This window comes from Vitis riparia, chromosome 5, assembly GCF_004353265.1.
Source record: "Vitis riparia cultivar Riparia Gloire de Montpellier isolate 1030 chromosome 5, EGFV_Vit.rip_1.0, whole genome shotgun sequence".
NCBI lineage: Eukaryota > Viridiplantae > Streptophyta > Magnoliopsida > Vitales > Vitaceae > Vitis > Vitis riparia.
The window spans coordinates 9,277,711-9,290,919 of record NC_048435.1 but is presented as its reverse complement, the minus strand read 5'-3'; the positions used below and the strand labels follow the sequence as shown (position 1 = coordinate 9,290,919).

The 13,209-nt window shown below is 36.7% G+C and overlaps 3 non-coding genes and 1 pseudogene across 3 annotated transcripts; 2 read left to right on the top strand and 2 right to left on the bottom strand.

Annotated features, from left to right (window-relative positions):
* The first annotated feature begins 2,172 nt into the window (after window positions 1–2,172).
* Window positions 2,173–9,230, top strand: LOC117915144 (annotated as a pseudogene).
* Window positions 5,103–5,176, top strand: TRNAV-AAC. Its single transcript has one exon. It is a non-coding gene; the product is annotated as a tRNA-Val (tRNA).
* On the bottom strand, window positions 5,474–5,555 carry TRNAS-AGA. Its single transcript has one exon. It is a non-coding gene; the product is annotated as a tRNA-Ser (tRNA).
* A 2,844-nt stretch (window positions 9,231–12,074) lies between the features above and the next one.
* TRNAS-AGA lies at window positions 12,075–12,156 on the bottom strand. Its single transcript has one exon. It is a non-coding gene; the product is annotated as a tRNA-Ser (tRNA).
* Between the last annotated feature and the right edge of the window lie 1,053 nt (window positions 12,157–13,209).

The following is a 13,209-nucleotide window of genomic DNA, read 5'->3' as shown; positions in this document are numbered from 1 at the left end:
TTATTTGACTTATAAAAAAATATATATTTTCAAATAGATGAAAAACAAAACTGATTTATATTATATATATATATATATATATATATATATATATATTTAAATTAATGAATCAAAACCTATTTTTCTCCCTATTATCTTATATTGATTTTGTGCGGATTTTAATAACCCAACCAAAAATAATTTCACCAAAGCTTGAGTGCTATTTTAAATAAAAACGTCAAAATCAATTCTTCAAATTTAAGAACAATTTCATTTAGAGCATTATTATTATTTTTTTTCTCAAATTTGAGCCACGTTCACGGTATGTGACATTGGACACATAATAAAGGAAACAAAATGGAAGAGAAAATTAAAATCTTATAATAATGAAAAGATTAATAATTCAAAGTTAAAGCAACAAAAAAAATATTGTTTTTTCTAATAATAAATATTGATTTATTATTTTAGACAATATATTTATTATAGCATGATTTCTCCAATAGTATTTTTGAGATAATCATCTATCAAGTGCTTATGCGAGAAACAATTCAAATGAATTTTCAAAATTTTAAAACTATTTTTTAAATTTTGTTAAACACAAAAAAAAAAAAAATTGTTTTTTTTTTTCAGTAATTCAGTAATTAAAATTTGATTATCACATGATTTCTAGTAATTCAACACAAATGAATTTATACTTTATGGACATGGCTGCTCATAGGTCCAGTTTCTGGGTGCAACTGTTTCAATGAAAAGATCACCAGGATTCACATACAGCTTGTTGTCACAGGATGCTTCAAATGACCCTCCCCATGGGCTTATATAGGAGGAGGGAAGCTTCTGGAGACTCCTGGAGCCATCTACACTAAGCCATTGGTGGGAAGAGTGTGGAAGGTTCTAGAAATACCTAGAGATGTCCACACATCTCTACACTATGGTGGAAGGTATGAGAGAAGTCCAGAGCTTTCTAGAGAATTCTAGAGATTTCTTGTACATAAGGATGTACATAGATTAGTGTAGGGAGTTCTAGAATATTCTTGATTTGTAAGGAACCCTCCAAGGTTCTAGAGAGTTCCCTTGGTGCCTATAAATAGGTGAGGGCCTCATTTGGCCAAGGCACCACCCAAATCACTTCCTAACCAAGCAAGTGAGCATCCAAGCACTTGTAAAAGCTTCTTTGAGTAATAAAGAGCTTCCATTCTTTCAAGGGTTGCCTACCAAGCTTCTTAAGCTTCCGAGTCGCGAGTGTCTTAGCTGAGCAAGCTAAGCATTGGGGATCAAGGCTGACTTAGCAAGATCAAGCATCTTGACTTGCCTAAGTGCCGCACGAGCTTAGTGAACGACTAAGTCCGTGACAAGTGGTATCAGAGCGCGGTTACGAGGTGGGCATAGCAAAGGAAGCATGTCAGGCTCTAACGTGGAGGAGAGTAGCGAGCAAACCCGTGGGAGGGAGACCGAGCCTACTGCACGGGGCAGGGGCAAGAAGGATAAATCTCGTGATGTCGTTGCCAACATGGAGGCAAGGCTAGCCAAGGTGGAGCTAGCCATGGCAGACACTCGGGAGGGGTTGGACTTGATCGAGCAAGGCATGGAGAAGGGCTTAGAGGATCTAAGGGAGCAGATCCAAGACCTTCGTGAGGGGGTGCAAGTCTCACGAGTTCAGCCAGTGTCACACGAGGAGTTCATGTCCTTCCAAGGAAAGGTCTTGAGCATGCTTGCTAGCATGGAGTCAAGGATAGAGGCCTTGGCCACTCGGATGGAGTCCCGAGACCAGGAAGTTAGGCAGGAGTTGGCCATCTACAAGGCCGCTGTGTCGGCACGGGTCATGGCCACACATGAGGCATCTAGGGTGGAGGTGCCGAAGCCACATGGGTTTAGTGGCAAACGGGATGCCAAAGAGTTGGATAACTTCTTATGGCATATGGAGCGATACTTCGAGCTATCGCATTGACGGATGAGGCGGCTAAGGTGAGAACTGCGACCCTCTACCTTACTGACACAGCTACTCTATGGTGGCGTCGAAGGTTTGCCGATATGGAGAAAGGCATTTGCACCATAGAGACGTGGGAGGACTTCAAGAGGGAGATCAAGAGGCAGTTCTACCCCGAGGACGTGGCTTACCTGGCTAGGAAAAACATGAGGCGTCTCAAGCACACAGGCTCAATACGCGACTATGTCAAGGAATTCTCTTCACTCATGCTTGAGATTCCTAACATAACTGGGGAGGAATTGCTATTCAACTTCATGGACAACCTGCAAAGCTGGGCCGAGCAAGAGTTGAGGAGGCGTGGTGTCCAAGACCTAGCCACGGCCATAGCAGTAGCCGAGTCCTTGGTGGATTATGGAAGGGGAGACTCCTCCAAGGATGAGCCTTTCGAGGGTAGCCACGCCATGGGTGGGGGAGACGAGGTTCCAAGGGACCACAATGCTCCTAAAAAGGGATCAGGCAAGACGCCTAACGTCCAAGAAGGAAGGGTAAGGCGGAAAGGAAGGAGTTCAAGCCTAAAATCAAATGCTTCCTATGTGACGGACCACATTGGGCACGGGATTGTCCAAAGAGGAAGGCGCTTAGTGCCATGATCGAGGAGAGGGAGCAGGAGGACGAAGCACATATGGGCTCAATGCAGCTACTAGGTGCCCTCCAATTCAACCCGAAGCCTAGTACGCCTAAGACCTCCTTACTAGCAGGGGTGCAAGTAAAGGAGGAAAAAGGGGAGCGAGCTGAGGTAGCCCGCACACACATGGAAGAGGTCACCAAGGGAAGGTGAACTCAATGGGTAAGAGGAAGCAGCACTCTAAGCATCGAAAGTGCACGGGTCTGCATCCATCTGGAGCCTCACGGGAGAAGGAGGTGAAGAATATCCTGGCTGAACGGGTCACCAGGAGACAAGGGGTCCCTCCTGTGATAGAGTATCTAGTCCGATGGAAAGGACTACCCAAGAGGCAGGTAAGCTGGGAACATGCGGATGCCTTGAGAAAGTTCTGGAAACACATCGAGAGGTTTCAGAACGAGGCAACGACGAGGACGTCGACGGCATCGGTGGGGGAGAGTGTCACAGGATGCTTCAAATGACCCTCCCCATGGGCTTATATAGGAGGAGGGAAGCTTCTGGAGACTCCTGGAGCCATCTACACTAAGCCATTGGTGGGAAGAGTGTGGAAGGTTCTAGAAATACCTAGAGATGTCCACACATCTCTACACTATGGTGGAAGGTATGAGAGAAGTCCAGAGCTTTCTAGAGAATTCTAGAGATTTCTTGTACATAAGGATGTACATAGATTAGTGTAGGGAGTTCTAGAATATTCTTGATTTGTAAGGAACCCTCCAAGGTTCTAGAGAGTTCCCTTGGTGCCTATAAATAGGTGAGGGCCTCATTTGGCCAAGGCACCACCCAAATCACTTCCTAACCAAGCAAGTGAGCATCCAAGCACTTGTAAAAGCTTCTTTGAGTAATAAAGAGCTTCCATTCTTTCAAGGGTTGCCTACCAAGCTTCTTAAGCTTCCGAGTCGCGAGTGTCTTAGCCGAGCAAGCTAAGCATTGGGGATCAAGGCTGACTTAGCAAGATCAAGCATCTTGACTTGCCTAAGTGCCGCACGAGCTTAGTGAACGACTAAGTCCGTGACATTGTGCTTACTTCTGTAAAAATAGTTTTAGTTTAACAAAATCATGAAGACTTTATACATCAAGCACCATAATAGACTTCACTCATTGATTAGGGATAGTTCTTTATGGTAAATTACCATTATCCATCACTTTGTGCATATGTTTATGTTTATGTTATAGAAAGAGAAAGAGCAATGGATTTCTACGCGTTTGGTTAAACTTAACATTTGGTACTTAATAACTTAAGTTAACTTTAGGTCAAATTTTATTTAAGTGGTTGACTTAAAATTTATTATTTAATCCTTATTTTAAGTATTCAGGTTGTTTGACAAAATTAACTTAAAATTTATTTTAAATTATCAAATTGATATAATTATCCTCATAAATAATAATTATGACAAAAAATCATGAAAGTAATTAAGACAAATGATAATGAAAATGTGAACTTAAAAATAAGTTAATTGTTTTTACTTATTACTTAAAGTTATTTTTTTACTTCCAAGTCATACTATTAAACTATTTTATCAAACATACTTAATTTATTTAATGACTTAAATTAAGTTATTAAATTACTTTAAGTTATTAAATTGATTTATCAAACACCCACCTAGTTAATCACTGGCTGGCTAAAGAACCTTTTGAATAGATCTACAGCTGTCTGCTTTGTATCTTTTGGTTGGACTATCTCTGCTTCTGCATAAGCTTCTTGAGTAATTTCCCTCACCTAAATTTAGAAAAGATTTCAACCATAATATTATGTGAAACAACAACACTTTTGTTTATTTTGTTTAACATTAAATACAAAATGAAGAGGAAAATTCCAATCAATTAAAAAAATGTCTCAAGCTCTCAAACTTTTACATGCGAAACCAGATCATTTGTTTATGGTAAAATGATTAGAATTATAGTCACTCTTATACTTAGATGGTGTTTGTTTTTTTACTTAATTTTAAATAGAACCTTAATGATTAATAGTGTTAAATATTAGGTTGTTTGTTTTTGTAGTATTTTATTTCTATTAAGTATTAAAAAGTAAAAAAAATCAATATATTATTTTTTCTATTTAGAAAAAGCCACATATTTTGGCTTTTTCTATTTAGTAAAAAGTTTATAATAAGTCATAAAAAATAGAAAAACAAACAACCTAAATTCTAAAACTAAATTGCTTCCAGCAAAAAGCCAAAAAAACAAACACCACCTTACTCTTTTTATCAGTTCCAAAGGTTCCAACACATCTCTTCAAATTCCTTAATGTAACTGAGCTGAACTGCAGTCCAAAGTATTAAGTTCACTATAATGTCCAGTGCTAAGTGATTGATATGCATTGCAAATAAGGAAAACAAATCCAAAGATTCAACAATATATAATAAGTTTTTTTTAAAAAGAATGTTTTCTATGTAAGCAATAACAATACTTTTCAGCACATGGGGCACTTCTAATCCCACAACATTTCATTCTTTTCGGAAAAACACCAACAATAGTTTTATGTTGTTGAGATGCAATTCAATGTTCCTTTAACATGGTGTCGTGGTGTAGTTGGTTATCACGTCAGTCTAACACACTGAAGGTCTCCGGTTTGAGTCCGGGTGACGCCAAATTCTTTACTTTTAATTAATTTTGCCTGTAAAAAAAAATGTAATTCAATGGCCCTTATTCAAGGGCTATGATTCCTTGATACTTCAAGGAATGCCTCTGATTCAGACTTTCTTAACATTTAGAATTAACCCTCCAGCCTAATAAGTCACTGAAACATGAGCATATTATAAGAATAATTTAACAATTAAAATTGAGATTGAAGGAATTTTTATTTTTTTATTTTTTTCGCATCTTTCCAAAGATGTATATATAAGCAAAAGGTAAAAGCAGATGTATATATAAGCAAAAGGTAAAAGCGTGAGCGGCAGGATTCGAACCTGCGCGGGCAAAGCCCACATGATTTCTAGTCATGCCCGATAACCACTCCGGCACGCCCACCCCTGACCCAAACAACTTTTCCCCATGTATAACCAACTACCTATTTGCAGGACTACTTCTCCACAAATGTGCCAATTATATGGAAGGTTAATAAAAAAAATGACAGGCATTGGTGGCATGGAGAATGTCTTGAACAAATGATTAAGAATCAGTATTAGATTCATCTGTATGTCTCAAGGAATTTATCATATTCATAAAGGCTTAAATTGAAGATGATATGGTATTTAGGTCCTGCCATGCAGCACAAAAATTCACCTAATCCTGAGGCTAGAGGTTGAAGAAACAACAAGGGAATAGGAAAAATGAATTACAAGGAACATCGATTTCTGTTATTTGGTGAGATGGAAAATACAAATAGAGAAACTATGATGGAAGCTAGGAGGTACTACAAGGACACTGATTTTGAAAATGAATAGTTGCAGTGGAGTTTATTCACCACTATATACTCTTCAAGAAAAAGAAAGCAAAAACAAAATAGGAGGTTCCACACCCCCTCTCCATGATGTCCAATTTCAAACAAGAGAAAGACAAGCATTTCACATTCTAGGCACTGTTATGGGTATAGAAAAGCGTGCAGGGATACTACTACTGGAAAGTAGTCAAACATTTTACCGAAAGGATTGCAATATTATAGATGATTCTCCAAAATGTTTAATATGCATGTGCTGTGATCACCAAGATTTAACACTTGAATAACTCACATATCTATGTCAAATAATAAATTTATACTTTATCAACATGGCTGCTCATAGGTCCAGTTTTTGGTGCAACTATTTCAATGAAAAGATCACCAGGATCCACATACAGTTTAAAGACCAATGTGTTTACTTCAGTAAAATTAGTTTTAGTTTAACAAAATCATGAAGAATTTCTCTATCAAGCACCATAACAGACTTCACTCATTGATTAGGGATAGTTCTTTATAGTAAGTTACCATTATCCATCACCTTGTGCATGTGTGTGTATGTGAAAGAGAGATAGCAATGGATTTCTACGCAAAACCTAGTTAGTTACCTTTTTGGCTGGCAGCACCACTAAAGGAGCATGAGTCCTTTAACCTTTTGGATAGATCTTCTGCAGCTGTTTGCTTTGTATCTTTCAGTTGGACTATCTCTGCTTTCCGCATAACCTTCTTGAGTAACTTCCCTCACCTAAATTTAGAAAAGATTTTAGCCATAATATTGTCTGAATTTCACCACAGCACTTTTGTTTATTTAGTTTAACATTAAATACAAAATGCAAGGGAAAATTCCACTCAATTAAAAGAATATCTCAAGCCCTCAAACTTATACATGCAAAACCAGATCATCTGTGCTTACTTAATTGGAAATTTAACCAGATTTATAGTAAAATGATTAAAATTATAAAGTTACCCTTATATTTACTCTTTTTACCAGTTCCAAAGGTTCCATAGCATGACACATCTCTTCAGATTCCTTAATGTAACTGAGCTGAATTGCAATCCAAAATATTAAACACGTCCTAGTTCACTATCATGTCCAGTGTGCTTGATATGCATTGCAAATAAAGAAAAGAAATCCAAAGAATCAACAATATATAATAAGTTTTTTAAAAAAGAATGTTTTCTATGTAAGCAATAACAATTCTTTCAGCACATTGGCCACATCCAATCCCAAAACATTTCATCCTTTTTGGTAACAAAAACACCAACAATAGATTTATGTTATTGAGATGTAATTCAATGTTCCTTCAACATGGTTTCGTCATGTAGTTGGTTATCACATCAGTCTAACACACTGAAGGTCTCCGGTTCGAGTCCGGGCAACGCCACATTCTTCATTTTTAATTAATTTTGCCTATCAAAAAAAAAAAAAATTGTGATTCAATGTCCCTCTACTGGTTCATTCAAGGGCTGATTCCTTGATACTTGAAGGAATGTATCTGGTTCAGACTTTCTTAACATTTAGAATTAATTTGTAAAGTCCAAAACTAAGACCACAGCATGTACACAAGTTATATCTATAAATTCTGGATTCTAATTCAAACTTTCTTAACCTTTAGAATTAATTTGTAAAGTCCAAAACTAAGACCACACCATGTACACAAGTTATACCTATAAATTCTGGATTCAGCTGAAGCTTAGGATACCACAAAAGGGAAGAAATTAAATGATATTCAAGGAAATTCAATTTAAAGATCTAAGAACTAGAAAAAACCTCCTCCTCATCGAGACTTAAAACAAGTAATGTAAATTTTAAAATGGTGAAGTTAAATTTAAATGGGCAAGGAAAATAGCATTGGTGTCCAGAGTCAGCCATGCCACAATTGACCATTAAGATGAACGATGCCAAGAAGTGGATTCTAGATTGAACAAAAATATATATATTTTCCTCTGTTTATCCGGGAACTACATCCAATTTTAATCCACATTGTATTTTGATATTTAATTGTGGTCTGCAGGGCAGAAATCATTACGGAATTTATTAGTTCTGCAGAGAAATCAATAATCACTACAGGAAAACATGACTCTAAAATTTTAAACAAGCCAATAAGTCTAGAAGAAAGTATCCATAAGAAAGTGAAAACTCATAGATAAATGTGATATCTCAACCATCTGGCTACTATATCTATGTCTTATTCTTTTTTCTAAACATTATCCCGGTAAGAAAAGTTTCAGGTTAATCAAGATGCACCAATTGGAATATAATTATAAAAATATAGGGTATAATGAGATAAGAGAATTGAGAAATTGACTGAGAATCTTGCTCTGTGTCTCTCAATTCATTCAATTCTTCGAAGATAAATGATCTGATGACAAAATTGTTCACCAGCTATGTGGATCTGAAGAAGGAAGCCATGAAGGACTTGGAAGCTGGTCCTGAGTATGATGTTCAGATGACCGGAACCTGGGTTTGTTCTTGGAGGAGGCCAAGAGGGTGAAGCAGGAGATGGGTCTGATTAGAGAAATTTTGGGGAGGCTGCATAAGGCCAATGAGAAGAGCAAGTCCCTGCACAAGCCTGAGGCTCTGAAATCACTGCAAAACTGAATCAATGCCAATATCATTGGGGTACTGAAAAGGCCAGGGCCATCAAGTCTCAGCTCGAGGACATGGACTGCACCCAAGCTGCTAATATGAGGCTCGCGGGTTACAAAGAGGGGACTCCGGTGTACAGGACTAGGGCTGCAGTCACAAATGGGGTGAGGAAGAAGCTCAAGGAGCTGATGATGGACTTTCAGGGGCTGAGGCAGGGGATGATGGTGGAGTACAAGGAGATGGTGGGGAGGCAGTATTTTACAGTGACAGGGGAGTACCCAGATGAGGAGGTGATAGAGAAGATATATCGAATGGGGATGGGGGTGAGGAGTTTTTGGGGAGGACAATACAGGAGCATGGGAGAGGGAAGGTGTTGGAGACAGCGGTGGAGATACAGGACAGGCACAATGCGGCAAAGGAGATAGAGAAGGGCTTGTTGGAGCTGCACCAGGTGTTTCTGGACACGGCAATAATGGTGGAGGCGCAGGGGGAGCAGATGGATGACATTGAGCACCGTGTGATGAATGTAGCCCAGTATGTCAAGGATGGAACAAAGAATCTCAAGACTGCCAAAGACTACCAGAGGAACAGCAGGAAGAGGATGTGTGGGAGTGATACTTCTGCTGATACTAATTCTTAATGGGTCATCCCCATTGCTACCAGTTTTAGCAACTCTTGAGCGAGCTTTGAGAGTTTATTTCACTCTCTTGGTGTTCATACACTGGTCCTTGTTCCTGGGACTAGCAGGTTTACTTTCTCAAATACAATGTTCTTCTGATTCCTATGCCTGCCTTACTGCAGGAAATAGAAATTGATTGAAGAGAAAAACCATTTCATGACCAAAAAAAAAAACTGATCAAAAAAACAAAAGAAATTGATGCCATCATTTTCAAATGAAAAACGATCAAACAGTGAATTTCTAAATGTAGGCAAGACTTCTAATCCCAGTGCCCTACCTAGTGCAAGATCCTATCTTTGGGGTTCTGGTAAGTGTAGCTTGTAATAGACCCAACCATAGCTTGGAACCACATGTTCACATGTGACAATCTGGAAAGTAACCATTGTACCAAGCAATGGTTTGGTGCCTACTACTCATTATCTCCAACAGTTTCCCATCCCAAAATGTTAAACACATGCATAAACTAGAAAAAGCGAGGGTCATTTCCAAATGTTCAATTCCAGAAGATCTTGCAACTGAATTTTGTTTCTCATTTTTGTTTATTGAGCCTGAAAATACCTATGATTTCTCCCTCTTGGCAAGCTAAAGGCAACGCTTTTTGAAACCAGCTATATCATCCATAGACGATAATGGAGTAAAAAAAAAAAGAAAATATGATGCATTTGCACGATAGGCTTGTAATTGTATTCCATTTCAGTTTTGTTATATTAAGTTTAAAATATGAACATTACCCAACAATTCAAAGTAAAAGAAACTGGCAAATGACATCAGCTTGGAAAAAATGGGGAAAGTTAAAAAATTTAGCCTACTCAAGAAGAAACTATGCAACTAACAAACAAGCCCATGAAAAAACAGAGTAAAAAAGGTCCCTCCATTTAATTTAATTATCTGGAATCTGAAAAGAGGGAAAAACAGTACAGAATGTCTCTGTAGCCTCAAAATAACATTGCTTATAAGTTTACAACATGGTTTTAATTCTGATACACAAGTTGGGACAAGGATTCTTCAAAACAACTGTGATTGTGGACTCCCACAGGCTAAAAAATGATCCAATTGACGAAAACACAAATCCAAGAGTCAAGCCATCAATCTCCAATTTATGCCCTAGGAAGCACAGTAATAAGAACCGGAAAGGATAAAATGGTGTGCAAGGAATCCTAAAATGTTACTTTCAATCCCTCAATAATAAACTCCTCAACCATGATATCAGTACTATTCTCCTCACCCAAACCCTTACAACTCCAAATCACAAAAAACAACAGGTTTCCACCCAATTCACCAAAACCCTCTCTAGCATGCATAATCACCAACCCCCCAACCCAAACTACTCAGTAAAATACCGACTTGTTTCATTCAAGAAACACCCTTCATTTTTGCCTGATTCAATTACCCAACATACAGATTAAAACCAAAAGAATCTGTCTAATTTAAAAGACACCCGCCATTCTTCTTGGATTGAACTACCAAAAAAATAAAATTAAAGATAAACCCGGCACGATTAGCTCGGTTACACGAAACACATGATTCATTGCAGCTCATTTGCAAAAACCTATAGCAGTATAATTGAAATAATAATAATAATAATAAAGACAGAAAGACGCGGCATGCCTGCATCGAGATGAGGAGTGGAGAACTCGCAGGTGGAAGTAGAAGAGAGAAATCCCTGAAGCAAGAGAAGAGCGGCTGTGAGATTGAGGAAATTGCCGCACTTCTGAATAAGAATCTCAGTGACCTCCACCGCTGCTGTATCTCCACCTTTCTTGGATCCTTCTACTCTTCTCTAGTCTCTACCTTCGTTTGGGTGCAGTTTTGAGAACATTTTTTTTATGTTTTTTTTTTTTTAATATATATATAGTTGAGTTAATAAAAAAGTTTCTTAAAATAAGTAAAATAAAAAATGTATTTAAAAATTAATTTTTTTTAATTAATAAAGTATTTTCTTCTATTAACTTAATATTAAAAATATATAAATAATTTTCATATGTACAATTTATTTAAATTAAAAAAAAAATATTACATTTTAAAATTTTTATACCAGTTAAAATTTTCTTAAATAAATGATGACTTTGTCGCCATGGTAAGTATATTAACTTCAATAATTTAAGGAAAAATAAAGGGTTTGAGGGTAAGGGTGTGATGATTGGATGGAACTCAAATACAAAAAACAACTAAGAAAACACAAAAAGAAGAAAAAGAAAATAAGAAAAACAATCTATTATTTGAATAGTGAAAAAACAATAAAAATATTTTTTTATTGTTATAAAAAAAATAGTTTTTGAGAACACAAAAAATAAAAACACTCCTTTACCCAAACAAGTTTTTTTGTGTTTTTTTATTTTCAAGAATAGAAAACAGTTGTTAAAAATAGGAACCAAACAAGCCTTAAATGTCCATTTTTTTCTGCATCATGTGTAACGTTTAATTATGATATACAGATATAGCTCTTCAAGTTATAGATTTATTTGGAATAGCAATTTTATAATCATCAAACGGGACGTGGTTTGCATATATTTTGCTTCTGATATTTTTATCTAAAATTATATTATATTCATTTTTATTTTTGTAAATATTATAAATGTTAGATAACTTTTTTTATTTTAAATCCAAAATAAAAATATTTTGATAATTTTTCAAGATTTATATCCAAGGCATTAATGTTATTGGTTCCATAAAGAAGAATAAAGGGTGGGTGAATGTAATTCCCTGTTTCAATTTTCTAAAATTGAGAATAAAAAATAGAAATTTTTATTTTTAAATTTTTTTTATCAGTATTTAAAAATAAAGACTACGTAATTTCTAAAATTATTTTAAAAATTTTCAATTAAAAAAAAAAAAAACCTAAAGCGTGAGCGGCAGGATTCGAACCTGCGCGGGCAGAGCCCACATGATTTCTAGTCATGCCCGATAACCACTCCGGCACGCCCACCCCTGACCAAAACAACTTTTCCACATCTACAACCAACTACCTATTTGCAGGACTACTTCCCTACAAATGTGCCAATCATATTGACAGGCATTGGTGGCATGGAGAATGTCTTGAACGAAGGATTAAGAATCAGTAAGTATTAGATTCTCCTGTATGCCTTAAGGAATTTATCATATTCATAAAGGCTTAAATTGCAGACAGCATTCGTCTTTAGGTCTTGCCAAGCAGCATAAAAATTCACCTAAGCCTGAGGCTAGAGACTGGAGAAACAATGAGCATTTCACATTCTAGGTATTGTTATGGGTACAGAAGCATGTAGGGATACTACTACAGGAAAGTAGTCAAACATTTTAACACAAGGATTGCAATATTATAGATGATTCTTCAAAATGTTTAATATGCATGTGCTGTGATCACCAAGATTTAACACTTGAATAACTCACATATCTTTGTCAGATGATAAATTTATACTTCATCGACATGGCTGCTCATAGGTCCAGTTTCTGGGTGCAACTGTTTCAATGAAAAGATCACCAGGATTCACATCCAGCTTGAAGGCCAATGTGTTTTAACTTCAGTAAAATTAGTTTCCGTTTAACAAAATCATGAAGAATTTCTATATCAAGCACCATAACAGACTTTGCTCGTTAATTAGGGATAGTTCTTTATAGTAAATTACCATTATCCATCACCTTGTGCATATGCCGTGTATGTGAAAGAGAGAGAGCAATGGATTTCTAGGCAAAACCTAGTTAGTTACCTTTTTGGCCAGCAGCATCACTAAAGGAGCATGAGTCCTTTAACCTTTTGGATAGATCTTCTGCAGCTGTCTGCTTTGTATCTTTCAGTTGGACTATCTCTGCTTCCACATAAGCTTCTTGAGTAATTTCCCTCACCTAAATTTACAAAAGATTTCAGCCATAATATTGTGTGAATTTCACCACAGCACTTTTGTTTATTTAGTTTAACACCAAATACAAAATGCAAGGGAAAATTCCAATCAATTAAAAGAATATCTCAAGCCCTCAAAAACTTATACATGCAAAACCAGAT